Consider the following 26,214-nt stretch of genomic DNA (forward strand, 5'->3'; position numbering starts at 1 on the left):
CTTTTCAGCCCCAGTCCGGCTCTGGTTGATGGGTAATGATCTGTAGAGAATTACACCAAAAGGTGACACCAATAAATAGAGAAGACAATTGGAAGGGTTAATTTTCCTCCCTAGCTCAGGTCATAGAGCATGCTTATATATGTGTCCCATACAAACAGAAAGGTCTGGAGAAGTTCATTGTGTCTATTTTCATCGGGTTTGCTGTAAAGCATATCATTAAATGCTGTTAAAAAAAAAACAGCTCAAGCAAGATGGCAACCCCCACAATAATGTACAAAAAATAAAAAGGCACCAAGATTGGCGGTCCAATTTTTCATGTACACCACTACACAACCATTTTTCTTTTAGGTAAATCAGTGTTTTATTAAAAAGAGAATAACTACAACTTGTGATATAGTCGTATGTTGTGTGATCCAAAGATAATAGGTTTACATCAGAGGAAGCCATACAATCTTACAGAAGAGCCAAATATAGGACAAAACAGAACTTTATCACTGGATTTACATTGTGCACAGTGGTCTATAACCATGAAATGTGAATATGGACCTAATCTTGATTGTGTGTGAATGTCCCTGGTGAAACGGGGGTCTCGGATGACCTGTCAACTAAGGCCTATGACCACCCCAGATAGTAATAATATTACTATAAAATAATTGTATGGTAATGTTATATATACCATGTAAATAACTGCCTTTCTATTACTTGTATCCACCTGTTACATGGTCACTGCAGATTAGTATAATTTGAGCATTGTATGGTTGTACTTGAGTACTGTAAAGCGCATTACTGTATATTTCAGTGTACAGTGTGTTGGTGCCATCATTGTATAGCATTGTTATCCAGGTAATTGCAGAAGCATTATCTGCATGGCAGAATTATTTCGGCACCATTATTTGTCTATTATATGATGCCAAGAAAGGAGACATCAACTTCTTTAGGTGAAGATCATTTTAATGAAGGAAGAAGAAAAGCAAAATAAACATATAATGAATGTGGTAACAGGAGGCAAATCATGTGCCACTTTTCTGTTGTCTTTGGTCACTATTTGTTCACTTACTTTGCCAGTGAAAATGCTACAGAAGTATTGTAGTTATTATAGTTACAGTGGCACCTCAGTTCTCAAACTGCTTGGAACTCAAACTGTATTTTCAGGGAAAGTTTGCTTTGGTTCTCAAAATCTTGCTCAGTTTTCGGGCACCCAGTATTGAAGTACTCGGTATCTGACAGTTTTTGCGAGCATGGATGGTGGGTTGTGCCTGGTGAGTTTAGCACTGATGAGGCTTTACATACAGTACACGGCTATGATCACACATTGTATGACACCGGCCGTTCCGTGACCCGGACGGTGTCTAATAAGATCAACAGATAAAGGATGATCTTTAGCCTAGCCGAGTTCTGATGCGGGTGCATAAGTGTGCACCCCCATAACGCATATTTTCGTATTAATCATGGCCGTTGTTGCAATCGGCAACAACGGACGTACTTTCACAAAAATATACTTAGTGTGAACATAGCCCACTACTGTATAAGACTGCTGGAGTGCATATACATTACAGTAGTAGTACAGTCAGTGCACCATCATCTCCCATCCTGTACTGTATAAGATTGCTGGAATTCCTATACAGTACAGTAGTAGTACAGTCAGTGCACCACCATCTCCCATCTGTTACAGTGCTGGGATGGGGGGGGGGGGCGGATCGACACTATGTAGTAAAGGATGAGTGAGGAGTTAGTGACTACTGTAATATAATTGCTGGTTTTGTTGAATGTTTCTTGTGTATAATGTCCTGTACAGTATATAGTGCTGTTATGTAATGTACTGTAGTGATTATACTGGGCACTATACAATGTAATATATGGGTACTGTAGGTAATTATTGGTTGGTGCTGGAACCAATTAAACACATTTACATTATTTCCTATGGGAAAACACTGCTCGGTTCTATGACCGCTCGGTTCTCAAACTGCCTTCTAGAACCAATTAAGTTTGAGAACCGAGGTACCGCTGTATAAGAAACAGCTTCACTCAATAATACATTAACACAGTCACTAAATCAGTGAATTATAAAAACATATACTTGACTGTTTAAACAGTAAATCGATATACAGTAATCATAGTCTAACAATCATCTTGCATCTTGTCAGCCGGAACATTTTCCTTTCCCGTCAGCGCTGGAAATATAATAAAAAATATGTAAGTGCACAACATACAGTATGCGGTATAATCCACGTATGTTATATGACCAGTCATCACAAAGAGGTGAAATAATATCCGTACACAGTAAAATAATACCAAAATACGTCTGGAATCGTAAAAAAGGAAAAATAAAACAATGTATGTTTTTGTATGTGTTTTCTTAAAGTAGGTTTTAAATAACTAGCATGTACATTATTTTGACAGTGAAAATCAATTACAGTCAGTATTTTATACAGAGTGTGCACTGTTGGCCAACTTCCCATTGACTTCAGTGGAGCATATTATTACACTGATAATACAGTCATATTTTTACCTTAAAGCGACACTGTACCCACAATCTGTCCCCCCAAAACCACTTGTACCTTCAGATAGCTGCTTTTAATCCAAGATCTTTTCTGGGGTCTGTTCGGCAGGTGATGGCACCACCTCTCCGTCCTTCCTCCCCACCCTCCTCATCATTAGGAATGATCCAGGAACATTTACTGTTGTTTGAGCTTTGCACAGGTGTAATAACGATCCAGCCCATGTTCATTATGGACACAGGTAGGGAATAGGAAGCAATCTGCCTGGAGCATTCCTAATGATGAGGAGGGTGGGGAGGAAGGACAGAGGGTGTGCCAGCCTAATGCATATACAAATGTAAGCCCCGGCCATTAGACACAGCGCTGCCGGATTAGAATTTTTTATGACAATAACTGCATCCCCTGCCGAACGGACCCCAGGACAGATCTTGGATTAAAAGCAGCTACAAGTGGTTTGGGGGGTCAGATTGTGGGTACAGAGTCGCTTTAAACTTAAGGCCATATTTGGCTTTTATTTAACTGTGTGTGAACATAGCCTTACCGTCACTTCCAGTAACTTCTGACATGTCTTTTGACATGTGAAAATTTACTGATCGCTTGGTTGTTGGATCCTGCTACCTGGAAAAGATGGATGCTGTGCTAGGCCTGCCAGGCAGCTCTAGGGATGCTTCCATTCCTACCAAGTAGCGGGATTTAACAACCAAGCGATCATGTTCGGGTTCAGACAAACCTACTGTAAGTTACTGTAAGTGCTTAGACCAAATAAAGATTCCACAATACTGGGCTGTTACCAGACTATAAAGACTTACTGTGACAAAGTTAAAAATGCAAGCTTAATGGTGGCCATGATGACCGTGAGGGCCATGTTGTCCATGTGGACCATGGTTTACATGTGGTCCAGGGTGTCCAGGATGACCATGGTGTGGACCTGGATGATGAGGTGGAGGAGGTCCTATGTGGGGCTGATGGTGATGGGGGTGGTGATGGGGGTGGGGGTGTCCATGTGGGGGGTGGTGATGCGGCCCTGAAATGAAACATTTAATATGAACTATAACCTCACTTTACCTAAGTATAATATTAGTAAAGAGAATAATAGGTATTGCCACTAAAATACTGCTAATCCACTCAGCATGTTTTACCACAGTAGGGGCGTAGTGCACACCGTGATATCACAGTATAGAGGTGAACAGTGAGTTAAGGTCCCCATACTTTTTATACTTAAGACGTCTTCCAAGACTCCACTGTCAGATGATGTCAGTGGAGACAGGAGTCGAGCATGATAGAATTTCACTGCCCGACCCCTTTGTTTTCGGAGAAAAATGCTGCGACCAAAACAGTCTAGATGCAGCTTACCCTCCCCCTAAAGAACACATAACCGTTCAACTGTGCTTCAATTACATTGAAGTCTATGGACATCAGCCGGAAATAATTGACATGATCATTATTTCGACAGCCTTAGCAAACAATGGCCGTTGTTCAATACATTGTGTGAAACAATGGCCGTTGTTTGCATTGACTTCAATGCACATCACTGTATTATGAAAAGAACGGCCGTTGTGTAAATTGAAAACAATTTTCATAAAAAGTACACTGTGTGAACATAGCCTTAATGTAACAATGTACTCTGTTGAACTCTATGGGAAATTAACCATCAGGACATTATGAACACACTTATTATTTACAACCTGTTTTTGCAAAAAAAAAAAAAATTCCCCACTTATTTACACATTGTTTTTTTCGACTCCAAATTGCAGTTGTACTTTGCTATTAATGTACTGTGTTTGAACATAGCCTAAAGGCCTTCTTTCTTGGTGAGCCCCATAGAAGTTATATCTGAAGCCTGGTAGTATGACATATTCATATATACATATACTGAAAGAACTAAACCCGAAGATGTTAGCAAATCTTGAAGGTTCATTATTGCAAAATAAAACTAGCAAGAAAAGGCTAGAAAATATAATAGAAAAATCACATGGTCAAAAAAATATTTAGTCGTCCTAACCTTGGTTGGAATTTCCCATTATGACAGGAAGCTAGAGAAAGAGAAAACAATTATGAGCCTTACACGTTTATACCACTCCTAGGAACTGCAGCGGTCATTTATCTATATCAATGAAATATATGATGTACTTGGGAGAGGAAATGGGGGTCAAAACAATGTAGTAAAGGAGTTTACACTATTAGATATTGTATTCACTGATGTACCCCATAGCACAGGAAAATATGAAGCACATATAAATAACTCCTGATATAAGTATATTTACATTTGGGTCCACCTATATTGAGGTACATGCAAATGATATGGAAATCAATACTATGGCTACAATAAAAATCTTGCTTTGCATTTTTTATGGTAAAAAACCTTATATCTGCTCTCTCAAGCCATTGTGAGCTGCCCTCCAAGGATTCTTTCCCTGTTCACAAACCGAGCTGGTGTGTAACTCTCTTTGCCTCTTTGCTGCTCTCTCTATCAATGTCTGGCTGACATTCTCTTACTAGCAGCTAAATGGTTGGAAATTCTTAATAAAGACTATTTAGAAAATGAACAATAATAAATAGTGATAAGCGAATACTATTCGATCGAATAGTGAGATATTCGAATATTTGATATTCGTATGAATATCCCGCGAATATTTGATAAATATTCGATAAGCGTTCACATCCCCCAGCTTCCGGTTTCATCCTCCAAATGATCAAATAGATGTTTTTCACTAATCGAATACTTGTTCCCATAGACTTTAATGGGATCGAATATTCGATCGAATATTCGAATATTCGCGGGATATTCGTACGAATATCGAATATTCGAATATCTCACTATTCGCTCATCACTAATAATAAAATACAAAAATATTCTCACATCTGTTAAATAAATGATTTGCTTTCAATAATAAATGTTCAAAATGTTTTAAAATAAATAATCCTGAAATATGTCTAAAAAAATAAAAAACTAAAGAATAATAATGAACTTGCAACCGAATAGAAAGCTTAAACAAGATATAACAAAGGCCTATTATATTGTACATACCTTCCCTTGGTGCTTGGAGATCAGCGACTGCTGTTGACTGTTTGGGGGAATTTATAGTCAGATAGATGAGTTGAAGGATATGTCACAGGAAGGTAAACCAGATGGGATAGCTGAATAGCTGGAAGTGAACATACAGGTTTTGTGTTTGCACTACCATCACACTAGCCATTGTTGTTCCGGCAGCAGCCCACTCCCTGTCAGGTCACATCCCAGCACTCATTATGACAAAGGTCCCGCAATAAAAATGTTATGGCTTAAACCTCAATTCTAACAAGTGTTGTGTATACAGATAGCAGATAACTTTACAAAGGCCCCAGGATGTACAATGTACTCCAGGGATGTAGTTATACAAAGTGAGAAGGTAATAATCACTTTCCAACCCAGGAACATGATGGGCCCAAAAGTTCCTCTTACATGAAAACGCCAAATATGTAATGAAAAGCTAATTGACTGCCAATTGAAGGAATCCCTGGACTGTGCCCCCTTAAAATCTTCTTATTGTTAAAAAACAGGAGCAGAGATACAGACCACCAATATATAAGTAGACTCACGAAACTGTCCAAGCCAGTCTCTAATGGGTGGAGGGGCTGCAGATGGCAGTGACTAGGCTTAACTTTGAATTTAAAGGAGGGGGGGGGGGGGGCTAACGAGAAAACAAATAGTTTTTAAATCAATTTATGTCAGAAAGTTTTGCAGATTTGTAAATTACTTCTATTTAAAAATGTCCAGTCTTCCAGTACTTGCGATACAGTGTGTGTGTGAAGCTACCCTAATGAACATATTGCAAAAAAAAAACAACAACAACAACAAGTCAGTCTCTATAACAGAACAGTAAACAATCCCTTGATCAGAGGTAAGTAATAGACTATTGCAGTTGTGCAGTGTTGCTCGAAGGATCAATCATTGTTTCGGTGCACACTGCTATGGTTGTCCTTAGAGGGGTACTACGGCAATAAAAAAAAATTCTTTCAAATCAGCTGGTGTCAGAAAGTTATGTAGATTTGTGGTGGTGACGGGAACTGTCCAGAGCAGGAGAGGTTTTCTATGAAGACTGCTACTGCTCTGGACAGTTCCTGTCACAGACAGAGGTGGCAGCAGAGAGCACTGTGTCACACTGGTAAGAATACACCACTTCCTGCAGGACAGCAGCTTGACATTTTAAAATTTAAGTTAATTACAAATCTATATAACTTTGTGACACCATTTGATATGAAAGAAAAAAAAAATTGGTGAACAATCCATTTAACTGCTTGGTGACATCCATTATGTCCCTCTTGTACTATATATAAATAAATAATTTTTAATATCTTAATCCCAAATGTTAAATTATGCTACGGTTATGTTCTATTGTGGTGAGATCACAATACAGCTTGTATTTAAAGGGATTATCCAGGACTGCTATAGTAATGGCCTATTCCAAAAATAAGCTGCAATATTTTAGTGCCAGAAAACTCCCTCAGACTATGCTGCTTTCCTTTGTGATGATTTCCCAGTAGGGTTTTTCCTTGTTCTTCTCAAAGTTTTATTCAATGTATGCCAGAATAGAGTTTATTCACTTAGAGCGTGTTCACATCCAATGTTTATTTCTTAGCTGTGTGTTATCATGTGACAATGGTCGTCATTCGCTGCCTGTGTTCCAGCATGTTGTCTCTATGCCCTGGTTGTGTTACATAAGGGTTCACACAGGGTAAACTGGTAGGTAAAGATATTGGGGGAGATTTATCAAACATGCTGTAAAGTGAAACTGGCTCAGTTGCCCCTAGCAACCAATCAGATTCCACCTTTCATTCCTCACAGACTCTTTAGAAAATGAAAGGTGGGATCTGATTGGTTGCTAGGGGCAACTGAGCCAGTTTCACTTTACACCATGTTTGATACTTTCCTAAATTCTGAAAACCTTTGACACATTATAGAGGTATGTTACCAGTGTTCATTGGTCGAGGTCTGGGTGATGAGACCTCCATTAGAACCAGTGGGGAGAAGCTCGCAGCTGAGCACTGTTTGTCTGACTCACTGAACACAAGCTCTAAAGAAAGAGATAGAGCCTTTCTTCACTGAGCATGAGATGGGGTGTAACCTGCCAAGAGCAACCAATCACAGCTCCTCTTTCATTTTACCAAAGCTGAAAGCTAAGCTGTGATTGGCTGCTGTGGGCAGTTTACACCAGTGTATATTGTATACCCTTTGATAAATCTCCCCCATAGTGTACAGCCACCCGCCTTTGTGCGCTGGTTGTAAGGGTTGGTGGACATCTCAGTACCTCGGCCCTCACCAATAAAACTGAAAAAAAAAATGTTTTCCTACAGCTCTGGACAGTTTCTAACATAACCAGAGATGGCAGAAGAGAGCACAGCAGAGAGACTGGAAAGAATAAACCACTTTCTGCAGGACATACATCAGCTGATTACTACTGGAAGACATGAGATTTATTTTAAATAGAAGTAATTTACAAATCTGTATATCTTTTTTGCACTAGTTGATTTTAAAAAAAAAATTCCAAAGCACTTCTTTCTTTGATGCTGTGTTCAGTTATTTAAATGAAATCTGCAGCAGATTTGATGGTGCAGATTTGATGCTGTGTTCAGTTATTTAAATGAAATCTGCTGCGGATCTGCTGCGGATCCTGTAAGTGTGAACATACCCTAAAAAGGTATTTAGTTGCATGTAGGAAAATAATGCATCACAAATATTATGGTTGTAGATTCCCCATTGAAATCAATGGGATTTAAATATCACATTTCAGGTTACAAACCCACTTGCCGGATCTGCAGCGAGTCTCCTTGCTGCGTTTTTGCAGCGAGACTCGCTGCAGATCCTGGCCCTATACTTTCAATAGCAGAGAAACTAGAGATTTTGTCTGCAGCCCGCCCCATTAACCCCCCGGCCGCCGGACATTATACATTACCGGGTCCCCGTTCCTGCTTGCTTCGGGGCTCCCGGTGTCTTCACGGCCCGCCCGGCCAATCAGTGCGCTGCGGCGGGGCAGCGCACTGATTGGCCGGGCGGAACGTGCCGGAAGCCGCCGAAGCAAGCAGGAGCGGGGACCTGGTAATGTATATCCTGCCCGCCCCCCCTGCAGCCCCGATCGCCCCGCAGCCCCCGGCCGCACGATCGCCCCCAGCCCCGCAGCCCCCGGCCGCACGATCGCCTGCAGCCCCCCAGCCCCCGGCCGCACGATCGCCCGCAGCTCCGCAGCCCCCGGCCGCATGATCGCCCGCAGCCCCCAGCCCCCGGCTGCACGATCGCCCGCTGGGGGCAATCGTGCGGCCGGGGGCTGCAATGCTGGGGGCGATCGTGAGGTCGGGGGCTGCAGGGCTGGGGGCGATCGTGCGGCCGGGGGCTGCGGGCGATCGTGCAGCCGGGGGCTGGGGGCGATCGTGCGGCCGGGGGCTGGGGGCGATATACATTACCTGATCCCGGCTCCTGCTTGCTTCAGCGGCTCCCGGCACGTTCCGCCCGGCCAATCAGTGCGCTGCCCCGCCGCAGCGCACTGATTGGCCGGGCGGGCCGTGAAGACACCGGGAGCCCCGAAGCAAGCAGGAACGGGGACCCGGTAATGTATAATGTCCGGCGGCCGGGGGGTTAATGGGGCGGGCTGCAGACAAAATCTCTAGTTTCTCTGCTATTGAAAGTATAGGGCCAGGATCTGCAGCGAGTCTCGCTGCAAAAACGCAGCAAGGAGACTCGCTGCAGATCCGGCAAGTGGGTTTGTAACCTCAAAGGAACTCTGATGCAGAACCTGTGTGGAATCAAACGCAATGTGGACCTACTCCACGTAGTGAGCATGGTGCAGAGTGGAAAATGTCACCAAATTCTGTATAACAGTACAAAGTGCTGCTCAGTGCCTTGTGAGAAATTGGCCAAAGTCCCCCTATCATTTTCATCTTTGTCTGTCTTCCATTGTGATTATGTCTCACAATGTTTACTCCTTGTTGTTTTCAGGATAGTGTTTGTGGTGCAGTATTCCTTGGTTGTATTATATAAGAAATCTTGATATTTGGTCAAATTGCCACTAGAGGTCACTCATGCATCATCTAACAATCGAAACGAGAGTGAAAGAGGATAAAGAAATACTTTGTGGGACCCTCTCTGGAATTATATATATAGTGACATTGCTGTGTGAGCAAAACATGTACTGTACATCTTCTTCATGCATATCAATGTTCTTTGGCAGCTTTTCATTTTTCCACTATAAAAAAACGAATTGATTATTCAAACTTATAAGAACAAAAGTTCACTTCTTATGTTGAAGGGTGTCTCCATGTCATGATAGTATCCCCTCTAATCACAGGATTGATAGGTGGAGGTCTAACTGCTGGGACCTGAGAAATCAGCGGCATATGCACCATGTGGAGCAGCGTGCTAAGGGTATAGGGTAGAAGGGCATACACATTTTGGCCCAGATTTATCAAAGGGTGTAAAATTTAGACTGGAGCAAACTGGCCACAGCAACCAATCACCGCTCAGCTTTCAGCTCCGATACAATGAACTAGGAGCTGTGATTGGTTGCTGTGGGCAGTTTGCGCCAGTCAAAATTTTACACCCTTTGATAAATCACCCCCTTTGAGTGATGAGTGTCTGTCGGGAGAAAACCCCTGTAATTCAAACACAAAAGTTCCTGTATATACCTGGGTCTAGATTTACTATAAACTGGTGCTTTACACCCTGGTTACTAGAGACTGATGCTTTACACACTGGTTACTATAGACTGGTTATTTACACCCTGGTTACTATAGACTGGTGCTTTACACCCTGGTTACTATAGACTGGTGCTTTACACCCTGGTTACTATAGACTGGTGCTTTACACCCTGGTTACTATAGACTGGTGCTTTACACCCTGGTTACTAGAGACTGATGCTTTACACACTGGTTACTATAAACTGGTGCTTTACACCCTGGTTACTAGAGACTGATGCTTTACACACTGGTTACTATAGACTGGTGCTTTACACCCTGGTTACTAGAGACTGATGCTTTACACCCTGGTTACTATAGACTGGTGCTTTACACCCTGGTTACTATAGACTGGTGCTTTACACCCTGGTTACTATAGACTGGTGCTTTACACCCTGGTTACTATAGACTGGTGCTTTACACCCTGGTTACTATAGACTGGTGCTTTACACACTGGTTACTATAGACTGGTGCTTTACACCCTGATTACTAGAGACTGGTGCTTTACGCACTGGTTACTATAGACTGGTGCTTTACACCCTGGTTACTATAGACTGGTGCTTTACACCGTGGTTACTAGAGACTGGTGCTTTACACCCTGGTTACTAGAGACTGGTGCTTTACACCCTGGTTACTATAGACTGGTTCTTTACACCCTGGTTACTATAGACTGGTGCTTTACACACTGGTTACTATAGACTGATGCTTTACACCCTGGTTACTATAGACTGGTGCTTTACACCCTGATTACTAGAGACTGGTGCTTTACGCACTGGTTACTATAGACTGGTGCTTTACACCCTGGTTACTATAGACTGGTGCTTTACACCGTGGTTACTAGAGACTGGTGCTTTACACCCTGGTTACTATAGACTGGTGCTTTACACCCTGGTTACTATAGACTGGTGCTTTACACCCTGGTTACTATAGACTGGTGCTTTACACACTGGTTACTATAGACTGGTGCTTTACACCCTGATTACTAGAGACTGGTGCTTTACGCACTGGTTACTATAGACTGGTGCTTTACACCCTGGTTACTATAGACTGGTGCTTTACACCGTGGTTACTAGAGACTGGTGCTTTACACCCTGGTTACTAGAGACTGGTGCTTTACACCCTGGTTACTATAGACTGGTTCTTTACACCCTGGTTACTATAGACTGGTGCTTTACACACTGGTTACTATAGACTGATGCTTTACACCCTGGTTACTATAGACTGGTGCTTTACACCCTGATTACTAGAGACTGGTGCTTTACGCACTGGTTACTATAGACTGGTGCTTTACACCCTGGTTACTATAGACTGGTGCTTTACACCGTGGTTACTAGAGACTGGTGCTTTACACCCTGGTTACTATAGACTGGTGCTTTACACACTGGTTACTATAGACTGATGCTTTACACCCTGGTTACTAGAGACTGGTGCTTTACACCCTGGTTACTAGAGACTGGTGCTTTACACCCTGGTTACTATAGATTGGTGCTTTACACCCTGGTTACTAGAGACTGATGCTTTACACCCTGGTTACTAGAGACTGGTGCTTTACACCCTGGTTACTAGAGACTGGTGCTTTACACCCTGGTTACTAGAGACTGATGCTTTACACCCTGGTTACTATAGACTGGTTCTTTACACACTGGTTACTATAGACTGATGCTTTACACCCTGGTTACTAGAGACTGTTTAAATTCTGAAGTGTATATACAGTAGTTAATGTCAAAAGGAGATCTAATGATAGTTGGCTGAAATAAGATACGTGTTACTTGCACTGGTATTGAAAACGTCTATTGTGATATTGTTCTGTAACTATTACCAAATGTACCTGATATTCAAACTACATTCAGGAATACACAAGTCCTATATATTTCTGAAATGGTATAACACAGTTATTGACTAATTCTATATCAGGTATTTCTTTGTGCTAATATTTAACGTTAGTTGAACCTTGGTATCAGATGTTTTTTTGGACTGCCGTCACACCTCAGTGTTTATTAGGAGCGTTGAATGTATTACTCGGTATTTATAACTAGTTCAGTCAAAAGACTCAGCCGCTCCTTAATTTAAACAGAGCTGTCCCTCCATACACCTGGTGTTATCTTTCTTACTTTACTGTCATACTCCACTTTTATTGTCTGCCTATGAATCACACTGAGTAAACTGCACAAAGGTGATGATAGCAATAAAACATAGCAGTCAAAATATATTAACACACTAATGTGATGCATGCTGTGCTGTCCCTGCAGTCAAATGGTTTGCACTGTTGTCTTGTAACACTGAGGTCAAATCTGGCCATCTCCATTGACTTTGTATGTTCTTCTTACACCTTACTTTTGTTTCCTCTGGGTACTGCAATCTCTGCCTACAAACTTGTAGGTTAATTCAGTTCTACAAAGTGTGTGTGTGTGTGTGTGTGTGTGTGTGTGTGTGTGTGTGTGTGTGTGTGTGTTTGCTGTAGATACAAATCTGTGGTTATCTACTTTGAAAGGTGAAGATGTAAATAATGTAGATTGTTGTTGTTGTTATTATTATTATTTATATTTTTTATTACAAATTGCTGCTTTTTCACTTTCCATTAGGATATGATGACACAAGAATTTGACCTCATTTCCGGCTGTTACCATGAGCAGGAAGAATTTGGTTCCGTCAGTATATATATTTTGCTTGCAGTGAATACTAAAGGAGACAATGAATCTAGAGTTCTCTGTATGTAGCTTTTTTGTTTATTTCTACTTTTTTTTATTATTATTATTATTGTTATTATTATTATAAAACTGTAAACTTTTTCATTGTTTTAATGACACTGGAATATAGTTTTAGTGCTTGTTTAGCCGTCAGTTTTAAAAGCACTACATTATAATATGAGTTGCCGCATGTGGACTTTGCTCATGTGCCCGGGGTTGTCCAAAATAAACAAAATGTTTGTTATTTTTTAATAGAATGCCACACCTATTCACAGGTTGTGTGTGAGGTATTATATCCCATGTTGACTAAACCAAGCTGAATTCCCAACATACTGTAACTCCTGAACAATTAGATTCTAACCTGAAGCTGAGTTCACACGTCTGATATACGTATGATCCTTCAGTCTATACGCTTAATGTATAGTATGGACTGAACTCTTCACCTCTTACAGAAATCCCTGCACCATAATTTAATATGAGATTGTGAGCTAATTTAAAGCAAATGTACCATCAGGTACATTGGCTTTAAGTTTGGCACATGGATATAACAGTGCTGATGCGGGGAAGCCGGTGCCGCAGTTCTATTCCCGGCATCAGTCAGGGGTGAAGCACTAAAGGCTGGCCGACCCACCCCCAGTGGGAGGAAACCCCCGCCCCTCTATTATGCGGCTCCATTGATTCTAATAGAGCCGCATCATACCGGCCTATCTCCAGTGCTTTACCCTCAACGTGTGCCGGGAATAGAATGGCGCTGTACATGGGAACCGGGCCGTGGTTCAAAAAAGGACTGTGACACAGTCTTCCCCACACCAGCGCCATTCTATCCATATGCAAAACTTAAAGCGAAGGTACTGATGGTACATCATGAGCTAATCATGAGCTAATTTAATATGAGTTCCGGAACAAATAAAGCACTATGTTATTGAACTGACACAACTCAGTCAGTACAGTAGCGTAGTGCTATAGCTGTTACGCACAATCTCATAATAAATTATGATCTGTCAAGCATAATACCATATTTTTGCTCTGTACAAGCTCTGAGTTGTGTGGAACCAAAATCTAGAACCCATAAAACTCTATGGACCCTGCTATATTGCCTATACCACTGGTTTAATACTACACTACATATAATTAATATTGTGTGTCTTGTAATAATCTAATTTCCCAATAAGAACGTGGCCTGGTCACTACTTCCAGAATTACATTGGGTCATGGGATTTTGTTTAGAGGTATTTTAAAAATAGTGGGGGAGATTTATCAAACATGAGGGGAGATTTATCAGACATGGTGTAAAGTGAAACTGGCTTAGTTGCCCCTAGCAACCAATCAGATTCCACCTTTCATTTTTCAAAGAGTCTGTGAGGAATGTAAAGTGGAATCTGATTGGTAGCTGGAAGCAACTGAGCCAGTTTCACTTTACACCATGTTTGATAAATCTCCCCGATGGTGTAAAGTGAAACTGGCTCAGTTGCCCCTAGCAACCAATCAGATTCCACCTTTCATTCCTCACAGACTCTTTGGAAAATAAAAAGTGGATTCTGATTGGTTGCTAGGGGCAACTGAGCCAGTTTCACTTTACACCATGTTTGATAAATCTCCCCCAGTGATTTTATAAGAAAAATAAAACACACACACACACACAATAAACACAAAAAATGGTACAGTATTATAGAGATAATTTGTCATCTTTATAGTTTTACTAGTTTTATTGGTCATCAAATGCTGAAGCTGAAATATGATAAAAAATGATAAAAAGGTATAATAATAATCATAGCGCAGTCATAATGGAAAAGATAGGCATAATGTGACATCTTGGACATGATTCATACAGGTCTCTGCTGATTTCTAGTTAGAAGAATATAAAGCAGGAGAGCATGTATATATATAACCGCATTTCTGATGACCCACAGTCATCTAAAATCTTTTTAGGTATCAATGTTTTCCATGTGGCCCAGGAGGACAATGTTGGTCATGATGTCCATGCTGGTCATGAGGTCCTTGGCCTTTGGGTGGGTGGGGTCCGGGGCCTCCTTGGTGTCCGGGTGGATGGCTTCCAGGGGGGCCTTGATGGTGAGGATCAGGCTTTGTATGAGGTGGTGGATGTGGTCCTTGATCTTTTCCTGTAAACACAAAGAAGAGTTCAATGATAAAGGTGAGTAAGGTAGTAAATAATCAGAGATGAGCGAACCTCGAGCATGCTTGAGTCCATCCCAACCCGAACGGTTGGCATTTGATTAGCGGTGGCTGCTGAACTTGGATAAAGCCCTAAGGCTATGTGGAAATCATGGATATAGTCATTGGCTATATCCATGTTTTCCAGACAACCTTAGAGCTTTATCCAAGTTCAGCAGCCCCCGCTAATCAAATGCCGAACGTTCGGGTTCAGATGGACTTGAACCCGAACCCAGTTCGTTCATCTCTATAAATAATATAATCCTATTTTATAATAGAGGCAATACTGCCCTCTGCTGTTCCTAGTATGTACAGCACAAGCTAAAATGCAACTCATCAGGCGTGGCGCCCAGCGTCTACTACCTGCCAACTAATCTGCATTGATACAGCATTATCCCTAGACCAGTATTGTAAGGAGGTAAGTAGGTTGTAGATGTCATTTATTACAGGTAAATCACAGAATTTAGGGGAGAATAATTGAATTTGAAAGTTGCAGATTTTACAGATCCTCCATAGTATACATGCAGAGCTCCAGAGGGATGAAGCCAACAAGTCCTGCTGAGACAATGTAGTGCTGAGGTCTGTACCTGGATTAGGATGGTGCATGGTGGCGGTTCCTGGAGAAATAGAATAAAAGTTCTATAAATCAACCTTGCAGGTCATTGTTTTATTGCTAAAGTAAACCCATATACTTTGCATATTGGTGTTCTATTCACAGTTAATATAAAAACTGAATAATTATTACTTTGCTCTCATAAAAACATCTCTATTAGAGCACATTGATGTCTGAGGGGGAAGAATCTGCTTAGAACCCAACAAAGTAGATAAACAAAGAAAATCTCTTCCTGGTACACCAGAAACCTCCATGTAATACATGGTCAGATATGTTGCGCCCCGCTCTTAAAGGGGAATTCAGGCGGGGGAAAAAATCTTTAAGATCAATTGGTGTAAAAAAGTTATATAGATGGGCAAATTTCTTCTATTTAACAATCTCCAGTCTTCCAGTATTTGTCAGCTGCTGTATATCCTGCAGGAAGTGGTATTCTTTCCAGCATTCTGACACAGTGCTCTATTTCCCAAGTGAGTTGGAATTTTGAGGCAAAAATATGGCTGTATTTTGATAATTACAGCAATAAATAATGATCGTGTTCTTTAGTTACGTATGTAATTAACAAAATACGGATGTATTTTCACCTCAAAAAGCAATGAGTGAACATAGCCTTATGGGAATTGCAGGAGCAAAGGCATACAGTAACTTACAGCAGGGTGGACGGAGTCCTCTGATCTATAGCGGAGCCAACGCAAAAAGCGGTGGTCTCCCATTTATCTGACGTCTAATGCTACTTAAAAATAAAACTTAGAAATATCCAGAGGTATTTATGGGTATAAAAAACAAATGCCAGAGCATAAAAAAAAAAGTGTGAACAGTACTTGGCTTCATTATTAGAAGCCCCTATTATTGCCTTTACTTGGTACTAGTATATACAGGATAAGCACATATTACTACTTTATGGTACTTTTACAGAACATTGAATGTTGGTCTAGTTGATCTTTATTCTTATATCCTTCTATTAGTTTTGTATATTTTTTGTAATGTAATTAGTGAAATTAGTGAAACCTGTTCTGCGCTTTAGCAAATGTAATAAATTATAAGAATATCTGACCATAAAGGATTAAGAATATTCCTCATGTGTCTGGGTTGAGAATATAAGGAATGTAGATGATGAATGACTATGGTGTATGACATTTCTGTGTATCCCTATATAAAGCAATGATATCTCCTCTGCAGCCAGAAATACAAAGACTAGATAAAATAGAGGATAAAATACATCTTCTGGGGACTGTGTGTTCAGATCTGTTTCTTCCAATGCATCATCCCAGTTTAATCCTTTCATCATACCCTTTGGACTCATGATCATTCATGTCTCACAGATGAGAAAGCTTCAACCAATAACAGTTGTATAAAGTTATGCAACTCACAAATATAAACACTATATATATATAAATGCCCCTTGCAGCCTCATTATTATAATATACAGCTTGTTGCCTAACCTATATGTGTATGTTGCTCAACTGCAATATAATTTTTATACATCAATTAATACACGTACCTTTCTCTGAAATAGTCAAGATCTTGTGATTTTTTTTTAAGGCGTCTACCAATATTTATACATGAACTAGAAGGTAGTTTGTGGCCAATCGCAGTCACAAGGGTTAGTAGAGACAAAGGACATCTCAGTATTTTGTTGACAATATGCCAGACACAATGTTGTCTTAGTCATTGAACTATCCATATCAAAAAGTGTGGTGTGACCGCCTGCAAGAGAGGAAAAACCTGTTTATATTTGTGAACTAACGCTACAGCCCACTTTATTAATAGTAGAAAGGAGGTTGATTGCTGTCCTATAATTTACACTATAGACTCCTATGAGATACAGCTTCATCCTGTCTACCTTTAACAGGTTTCCCCTATCAGCTTTGACAAGTGTGAGAGAATTGATAGGCTGCATCTCATAGGACACACTAGAGAATCTGCACGCAGCAGATAGCTGAGATAGGCAGTATGTCTTAGGAGAGTTGTATAACTGCAGCTAATGGCTATGTTAACGCTAAGTATTTAAAAAAAAAAAAAAAAAGGCATCCACCTTTTCTTTTAAAAATTACATCCGTTATTGGCGGGTTTTTATTGACTTCAATGCATTGATGTCAATAGAATGACAGCCGCCCAATGCACACAGTGTATTAAATGACAGATAATTAAATCATCATGACAATTATTCGCGGACGTCTTTTGCAAACAACAGACAACCGTTTTTCTTTTTTCATCGTCCTTTCACTATCTTTACTATTAAATTCAACGGACTTTGGAATTAAAGACACACCCAAAGGGCGATCAATCCATCTGAACTAGAATAATGTACCAACAGCCCTCATTGCACTGGTGGGCAGTCAAACCGCAAAATGATAGAGGTCATTTTGACCCCAAAATAACTGGATAGTCTAAAGTGGTGAATTATTGGCAGTATATGTTGTGATTTGACATAAGCAAACTAAATCTTATAAACCAAGATCTGCAAAGTCCAGAACGAGTTTGTAAAGTTGGTGACCACATAATTCAATACACATAAAAAAAGACACTCCCCGAGTGTCCTCCTCCAGGTCTTCATTGTTCCCTGCTAATTGTAGCCACCTCAAGCCGACTGATCCATTCACTGGATGTGTAAGACAAGACAGCACCACGGGCAGTGATTGGTTCTAGAGTGACAGCCCATTCAGCCAATCACTGACTGAATAAGGACAGCACTGCAGCCATCGATTGGCTAAGCAGGCTGTCACTCTTGAACCAATCACTGCCCGCAGTGCAGCCCCATCTGCAAGGAACACTGGAGACCGGAGAAGGAGGACACCAGGGAGTGCGGACAGGTAAAACAGCTGAATGACTGCAGTCTTTTAACTGTTTAATTGCGGCTTGTTTAAGGTTCGCTCAAAAGAACCTGAACTTTATTTCAAAGTTTGGAGAACCTGCTGAACCGAATTTTTGAAAAGAATTTTTTTTTTTTACTTTCATAAATTGACTGGAAACAGTAAAGGACAACACCGACCCTTTGCTATAACCAATGGCTGTGTCAGGAACCTCATGGCTAAACAAGCTCTTGTCCCTGCACAGTCACATATTACTAACGCTGCCGGGGATAATGTGTAGTGTCCCAGCACAGGTGTGCCACTAAGTCTTTTATGCACCTGGGCAAAGTAACTCATTCAGGTTCCCACAGTGGGATGAAGAAGAGCTGAATTGTTTGTTTTTCACACTAGGTGTCACTACTGTATTTTCTGTATGTCTTGTAGTGTGCACAGCTAAATGAAACATTGGGTTAACTGTATTTGTCACATGTTTGTTTTCCTCCAATCGCAGGTGTAGGCTTAGTTTCCCTCACTTTATCTTCTTTCTTCACTCTTCTACGCTACAAAGCCCCACCAATCGCAAGGGAATTTAGTTGGCCCCTTTAAAATGAGGTTAGTTCCTGGTAGGTGGGGAGCCCTTTCAGTTGAATTAGTGGAGACAGAGAGACAGTGTGATAGGGTTCCTAAGCTGTTCACCACCGCTAGCATGCAGTGCTAGACCCCTCAGGAGGAAAGGACATCCTCTGAGGATCACCTTGTCCACGCCAGGGAAACCTTCTACAAGACACAGGACAAGACGCAGCATACCTGAGTTAGGTACTGACCCCAGTAGGACAAAGCTACAACTCGCCTACATATCCTACTGTAATGCACGGCTATTCTGAAAAGTTTCAGGAAGTCTGCTCAACCCACCTCAGGGACCTGGGACCTCATACTACCCTAGCAGGACGGGTATCTCGACACTGTAGGGCATAAGGTGGTCAGATCAAGTAAGGAATCTATACATAAGTACGAGTATCTTCTTCTCTTCTCAACTATGCTATCCTAGCAGAGTACACAGCTACTTTGGACAGGGCCCTCAAGACGCTCCTTTACTCTCACTTCTACAGTTACTTCTTCTACCTCTTGCCCGCACCTGCAGTTACTGAAGTCCTATTGTTATATTGCACTGAAGAATTTCAGTAAACCGACGTTATTCTTATGAAGCTACTGGACTCTACCTATCATTCTGCACCTACACACCAGGTTACACTTGGGTTATCCAAACCTGCGGAAGCAGTACCTGTCTGACTGGGGTTGGGTACCAATGCCACTCCAGGCTTCCGTAACAAGTGCCCAAGTCACCCTATTTTCACCTAGCAGCCACAACACCGTCAAAGCTACCCCAGCCAACGGCACCACCGACTGCTTCGTCGCAAGAGAGCCTCCCCTAATGTCTGTTCTAATGCATGTTAGCATTAGACTAGATATTAGAGTTGTGGGAGGAGCCTGTGTCACTAGCGCTGCAGCACACTGAAGTAGAGTGAACAATGATTGACAGTTCTTTCTATTCGCACTGCTTCAAATGTTCTTGCGTTAGCTATACATGTTTATAGCTGTGTCGGAACCAGGGCTTGTGCAGCCATGCAGTTCCTGACACAGCCATTGGCGGCAGCAAAGAGGGTTGTCTCCTCTTATTGTTGCAAGTCATTTTTTATTATCAGAATATCCATTTAAAGGGGAACTCCGGATAAGAAAAACTTGTTTTCTATTAAAAGTACATTAAAAGTTTTATAGATGTGTCTATACAATGTATTACTATATCTGTGCAGTTCTGCCACACTGGTAGCTGATAGAAATCCAGAAGGTGAAAAAAATGGCCCCTGTGCCAATTCACATTGTCTCCTGCTCCCACTGTTCTCCCACCTTAGGAGACAGAGATAATATGCCTCTCTCTTACTTTGTGTGTGTTTGCTGAGCACAGGCTGATGATGCAGACAGGGGGCAGGGCAGGATGTCACAGGAGGCTTGGCTGGATCCCCCAATCCCCTGAGTGATCCACCATCTCTGAATGGCCAGAAGCAGGTGCAGCACTAATTTTACTGATTGTGATGGGTGGGGAACTCTGATCAGCTGAGGGAAAGCATTGCATTCTGGGAACTGGTCAACCAGGAAGGACAGAAACACAATACAGAACAAAAATCCCCCAAACAAATGGATTTTTGGTAGTTTCAAAACTGGGATAGATAGGTAAGTAATGCTATATGCTTCTGCAGAGGTTAAATTTTTTTAACCTCTACCTGGAGTTCCCCTTTAAGTCCTTTATCACAAGAGGTTTAACGTGGTAAAGGATTTTTGGTTTAGTGTAGTAAAGGGGTGAAAAGTTTATTGCTGTTATCAGTAATTTATTGGGAACTAACCTCCCAGTACAGAAAGACAACTAATGGGTGTGCCTGTAGATTGGTGTTTCCACCAGTCAGTCCTATCAACCAGCAGAGCTGTAGATGCCATTCAAGGCTGCAGTATATTATGTTACTCAATACCATTGTGTGATGAGTAATACAATCTGTTTACAAAGTGACTCAATTTTTTTTATATAGCTAGCACCTATAAAATGTAATATGGTGCTCAAAGGTGAATACGCCCTTTACTCGGCTTGTATCATGTCTCTATGAAATGTGATAAAACAACAATCGAAGCACCTAGAGTCGATTATATCATACACAGACAATCCAATTGTGCAGTCAGATAAGCTTTATTTCCATTCTGCAAGGCACTTTGAGCACAGCAAACGAAAATGAATTGAATGGGAGGCAAGCATTGTATACAGATGACGAACAAGGAAAATGCGTGATCATATTATATACAAGAATTTGGGGTGGCAACTAGCAAATATGCTTCTGTTGGCTGGGAAGATTCATCGAATGTTCGGGCTCAGACTGTAAAAAAAAAGGAAAATTAAAGTGAGGGGGAGATATGACTACAAAGAAATAAAAACTTATGGCTATAAAAAAAAAATCCAGATGTCACATGTGGTCATAAATAAGGCCAATAAAACAGAACACATAGAAAATGCACAAAAAGCATTTCAGAACTGAGAAAATATAAAGGAGACCAAGCAGGCTAAACCATGCTAAAAAAAAAAAAACAAGGGGAAAATACGGCTGTATATTCAATATACTAATGCACTCCATTGAAGCCAAAGCCAATTTTTTTTCTTTTTTTTCATCTGTTCACACATTATTCTAGTTTCACTTAAAACTTCAGTGGTATTTAGCATTTATTTTACTGTGTGTGAACCTAGCCTTAAGCTAGGCTCACACATAGTATTTCTGTAAGTCTTAGGCTATGTTCACACAACGTTTTTTCAGCTCTGTTTAAAATGACGTCCATCATTTTGAGTCTAAAATAACAGACGTCATTTAGCTGTCTGGCCTCCCCATAGTGCAATGACTGGTGTTTGTACATTATACTAGTTTGGGGTTACTTATTGGCCTTTGGGTGCGGCGTAATTGAAAAGTCCATTGAATTTAATAGTAAAAATGGAGAAACAATGGTGGCAAAAGAAAAACTGTGTGTGAACAACTAATAAAAAAACGTCTGAAAATAATTGTCATGATCATTATTTTGACGTCCAGGGTGATAAGTTGCGTTATTCAATGCAATCAGTTAAATTACCGCAATAACTGACTTTTTTAAAATTGCAAAAGCGGCCGCCTTTTCTCTATTTTTGATGTTGTGTGAACATAGCCTTTTGGTCTGTATTTTTTTTAACTATAACCAGGAGTGGAAAGGACAGGACAACATTATAATAGAAAGATTTGCACAGAAAAACTGACAGAAGTATTACGTGAATATAGCCTATAGGTGTAAACATGTAAAAGCAATATGTGAATTACAGAATTGGTCAAACATCCTGTCTTGCAATGGAATCAAATTTTTGTCTTGTATGTGACAACTTACTTTGAATTCACCTTTGCTGTGGTTGACCCATCCACACTAATATCTATATCCGTTGGACCAGTAGCCAGTGTTATAATTAGGGCGACCGTTCCAGCCACTATTCCAGCCGTTATTAAAGTTGTTTGGATGTGGTGGATGAGGATGATGATGATGATGTGGTCTGGGTCTTACAAAATAACCGTTATTATAGGGTGGATATACAGGAGGGCGTGCTGTTGAATGAATAAAATAGAGAATATGAGTACAACCTACAACTCAGAAGGTAAAGATTTTCTGTATAGGTAGGGAACACACCTAAACTGAATAATACATAGTATTTCTTTACAGCAGTGTGATTCCCCATCTTTTGGTAGTAATGATAATGTTTATTTATATAGTGGCAACAAATTTTGCAGCACTTTACAATTCTAAGAAGCTCTAACCTTCATCTATAGGAAAGGTTTTAAAAGAAAACTCCACTTGGAAGAACCGAGGAGCTTCCTTGTTTTTACTGTGTTCAACATATAAATAGTATGCAGAAGCTCCTTAGTGCCTCCTAGCGGTGCAGCAGGCCTCCCACATCTTAAAGTGTCACTGTTGTAATAACTAAATCTAAATTTACATTCTTTTTTTTTTGTTATCATGAAAACACCCGACTTCCTGTTTTCTGATCATGAAAACACTGGACTTCCTGTTTTCTGACTCTTTTTTACCTCAAAAAACAGGAAACAGTCAGAAAACAGGAGTTGCATGCTAAGCACATTCTCTCCCATCTCTGTTCCACACGACTAAAATGGACTCCTTAAGACCCACCCACAGGTCATGTTTTGAGGATTTCCCATACAAAGACCAGCTGTGGTGATAGCTGATGCACTGATTATAGTTATATCAACTATGAAATACTAAGGAAATCCTCCAAACATGACCTGTTGGTGGCCATAAGGACTGGAGTTAGAAAACACTGATCTAGCGTATGCACACAGAGAGGGAAGAGAAGTCAGCCTGCTTATTCTAGTGATCAGTTTGGGTCTAAACACTCAAACTCCGACCAATCAAAGCTTTTCATATCTCTCTGCAACATGCCAGAAGTTTTTTTTTAAAGTAACAGGAAAAAATTTAACTTTTATGTAAAAGTTTAGGTCTTCTATACTCTAAACTCAAAATGCTTAGGTAAGATAAAAGTCAAAATCAAGATCATACCTATTATGGGCTGACCTGAAAAAGAATCATAAGCACAAAAAATGTTATTATACATCAAGTTATAAAGTTGAGATCAATATTAAATGCCTTTGTAATTATTTTGCCATAGATAGATAGATAGATAGATAGATAGATAGATAGGGGATAACCACACAATTGCTTACAAATGGCCTTCTGTGGAGGTAGACCTCACAAATAAAAAGTATACTTTGTCATTGAACCCTAAATCATGTTGCTCAGTAAGCAGATTTGATTTTAATTACAGCAAATTTGTATGTGTACAGCAGCAGGGATGCCTGTTAAAGACAGGTGTTCCTGCTCCTATACAGTAAGTATTGAGTGGCAAGATGCATTTTATGTCATACTACTCAATAACCATTACATGCTCCAGCTCAGAACATGCAACATTTGTGCCAGGTGCAGCAAATTTTAGCTATATACCTAGCTACTTTATGGACAGGAGCAGGGAATCCTGCCCTTGACAGTTCCATTGGGCCCTATGCTATCTGGCAGAATCTGCCTCTTACTATAGGTACCTCTTACTATATGCACTGTATGGTGTGTACACAGTTGCTGGGCCAGACAGAACTGCGCACTGCGTCACTGAACAGTGTACAGGATCAGGGGCTGCATATTGTAACAGGAATCTCTGTTTTTCACCCTGAGGAAATCCTAAGAAAGCTACTGGGTGTAAATATACCTTAAAGGGGAATTATCAGTAGGTTAGATTTGTCTATAGATAGCCCCCTATAGCACCCAGGACACTGAGAAGGAAGGTATATGTCTTACCTTCCTCCTCATCGCTGGTCCTGCGCTGTTAGTCAGCATAATCTTTGGCCGAGAGCACTGTTAGAACCACTGCCCCGCCCCCACAGCTTCATTTGGCCCGTCCCCTCCATTGATAATCAATTAAGTGGACAGGCTGTATGACACTGTGGGGGGGGGGGGGCAGTGGTCCTAATGGTGCTGCCCTTTAAAACCTTATACACATGGCTACACCAAAATTGTGCTGCAGGCAGTGTCTAGAGGTCTTTAGTTTAGAAATTTATTTTTGTAACAGATTTTGAATCTGCAGAATTTTTTGCAACAAATGTGCAAATTCACCCCGAAAAGCTGCATACCCTCCTACATAACCGAGCTACTGACTTCATTGGGGGAGGGTTAATCTTTTCGAGGCACAGATCCCAGTCCCAACATGGATCCATAACACATATGGGTATGTGTATAGGGTCATAGAAATGAATGGGTCCTTATTCTCATCATATTTGCAGCTCCGCAGGTGGGGACAGAATAAGCAGGTGTGTGAGAGGGGCCTTACAGTATAAGCAATCACTGGCTATCATTAACTGATGGGTTTCTTACCTGTAACAATTCTTGGCAAGGTAACGCCTTTAAAAGAAACAAAACAATGTAAACGCATGGCATATTATAGGCGTATACTTACCCACACATTTTAAGTAGTGATAGTTTTTTTTACATTTTTGAACTCTGAAATTGGTTTCTGCCATTGAATAGGGTACTATGACCAATAAGTGCTACAAAACCTGTATGAAGTTCTTATATATGAAGCACATTGTGAGAAGCACATTAATACTGCTATAATATTTCACACAAAACTTCATTGGAAAAATAAAGATTGCCGTGGTGAATGCTGTATGATAAATCTGACAAATCGCTAGCCAAGTTAGAAGTATTTCTCTATCTTACCCCACCCCTGGGAGGTGACCTCATTGGCCGCTATAGGGAATTACCTATCTATCCCTGTGCATTAGTTTTGATATTTCTTCCTATCAGTGTTTAGCCAAATCCTTCTGTTTCAGAAAATGTAAAGTGTAAGAGATAGGAGAAGTAATAAGATGGTAACTTACCAATAAATGCTCCTATGGGGTTACTGCCTGCAAAAGAATAAAGACACAGATGTAAATGAGTGAAAAGATATCAATGTATAACGATACATGCAAAAGAAACATTAGCCAGAGAAATGTGTTAGCTATCCCTAATATATGTAGCCTATACTACAAACATATCCATAGTTAATTATTGCCAGTGCTATTGAAACAGATTTCATGTTGAAAGTTGCAGTAAACTGTTACATTGAGTTTTGTTATAGTAAATGATAGCTGTAACAATGACCCAATAGAGATACAGTATATAGCTACATAGATATAGAGGAAGTTATTACAGCCAGATATATCTCATATATGTATATACTAGATACATATCTCTACAAATCTGGAATAACCACTTTAAAGAGGAACTTCGATGAAGATTTGTTTGTGTCAGAAAATGATATAGACTTGTAAATTACTTCTATTTAAAAATGTCAAGTCTTACAGTACTTATCAGCTGCTGTATGTCCAGCAGGAAGTGGTGTTTCTTTCCAGTCTGACACAGAGTGCTCTCTGCTGCCACCTCTGTCTGTAACAGGAACTGTCCAATTCAGGAAAAGTTTTCTATGGGGATTTGCTCCTGCACTGGACAGTTCCTGTCATGCAGACTGGAAGCAGATTATAAGGAAAAGGCAGATTAGAAGGTTTTAAAAGAAATAAGAAAATAAGAATAATATAATAGTAAGTCACCAACCAAAGTTAGACATGGTGAAGCACCTGTATAATAAAAAAAAATAAAAA

General features: G+C 40.5%; 2 long non-coding RNA genes across 3 annotated transcripts; both read right to left on the reverse strand.

Moving 5' to 3' along the window:
* Positions 1-409: 409 nt before the first annotated feature.
* Positions 410-7,529, reverse strand: LOC138802053 (uncharacterized). Of its 2 annotated transcripts, XR_011364671.1 has the most exons (5): positions 7,451-7,529; positions 5,527-5,644; positions 4,501-4,531; positions 3,308-3,522; positions 410-2,171 (listed from the first exon to the last, which is right to left on the reverse strand). It is a non-coding gene; the product is annotated as an uncharacterized lncRNA (long non-coding RNA). The 2 variants fall into 2 exon arrangements; XR_011364670.1 differs by lacking the exon at positions 7,451-7,529 and having other exon boundaries at positions 5,527-5,835.
* A 7,026-nt stretch (positions 7,530-14,555) lies between these two features.
* LOC138802054 (uncharacterized) lies at positions 14,556-17,247 on the reverse strand. The gene is made up of 3 exons (XR_011364672.1): positions 17,173-17,247; positions 15,649-15,678; positions 14,556-15,009 (listed from the first exon to the last, which is right to left on the reverse strand). It is a non-coding gene; the product is annotated as an uncharacterized lncRNA (long non-coding RNA).
* Between the last annotated feature and the right edge of the window lie 8,967 nt (positions 17,248-26,214).

Source organism: Dendropsophus ebraccatus, chromosome 9, assembly GCF_027789765.1.
Source record: "Dendropsophus ebraccatus isolate aDenEbr1 chromosome 9, aDenEbr1.pat, whole genome shotgun sequence".
In the NCBI taxonomy this organism is placed as follows: Eukaryota; Metazoa; Chordata; class Amphibia; order Anura; family Hylidae; genus Dendropsophus; species Dendropsophus ebraccatus.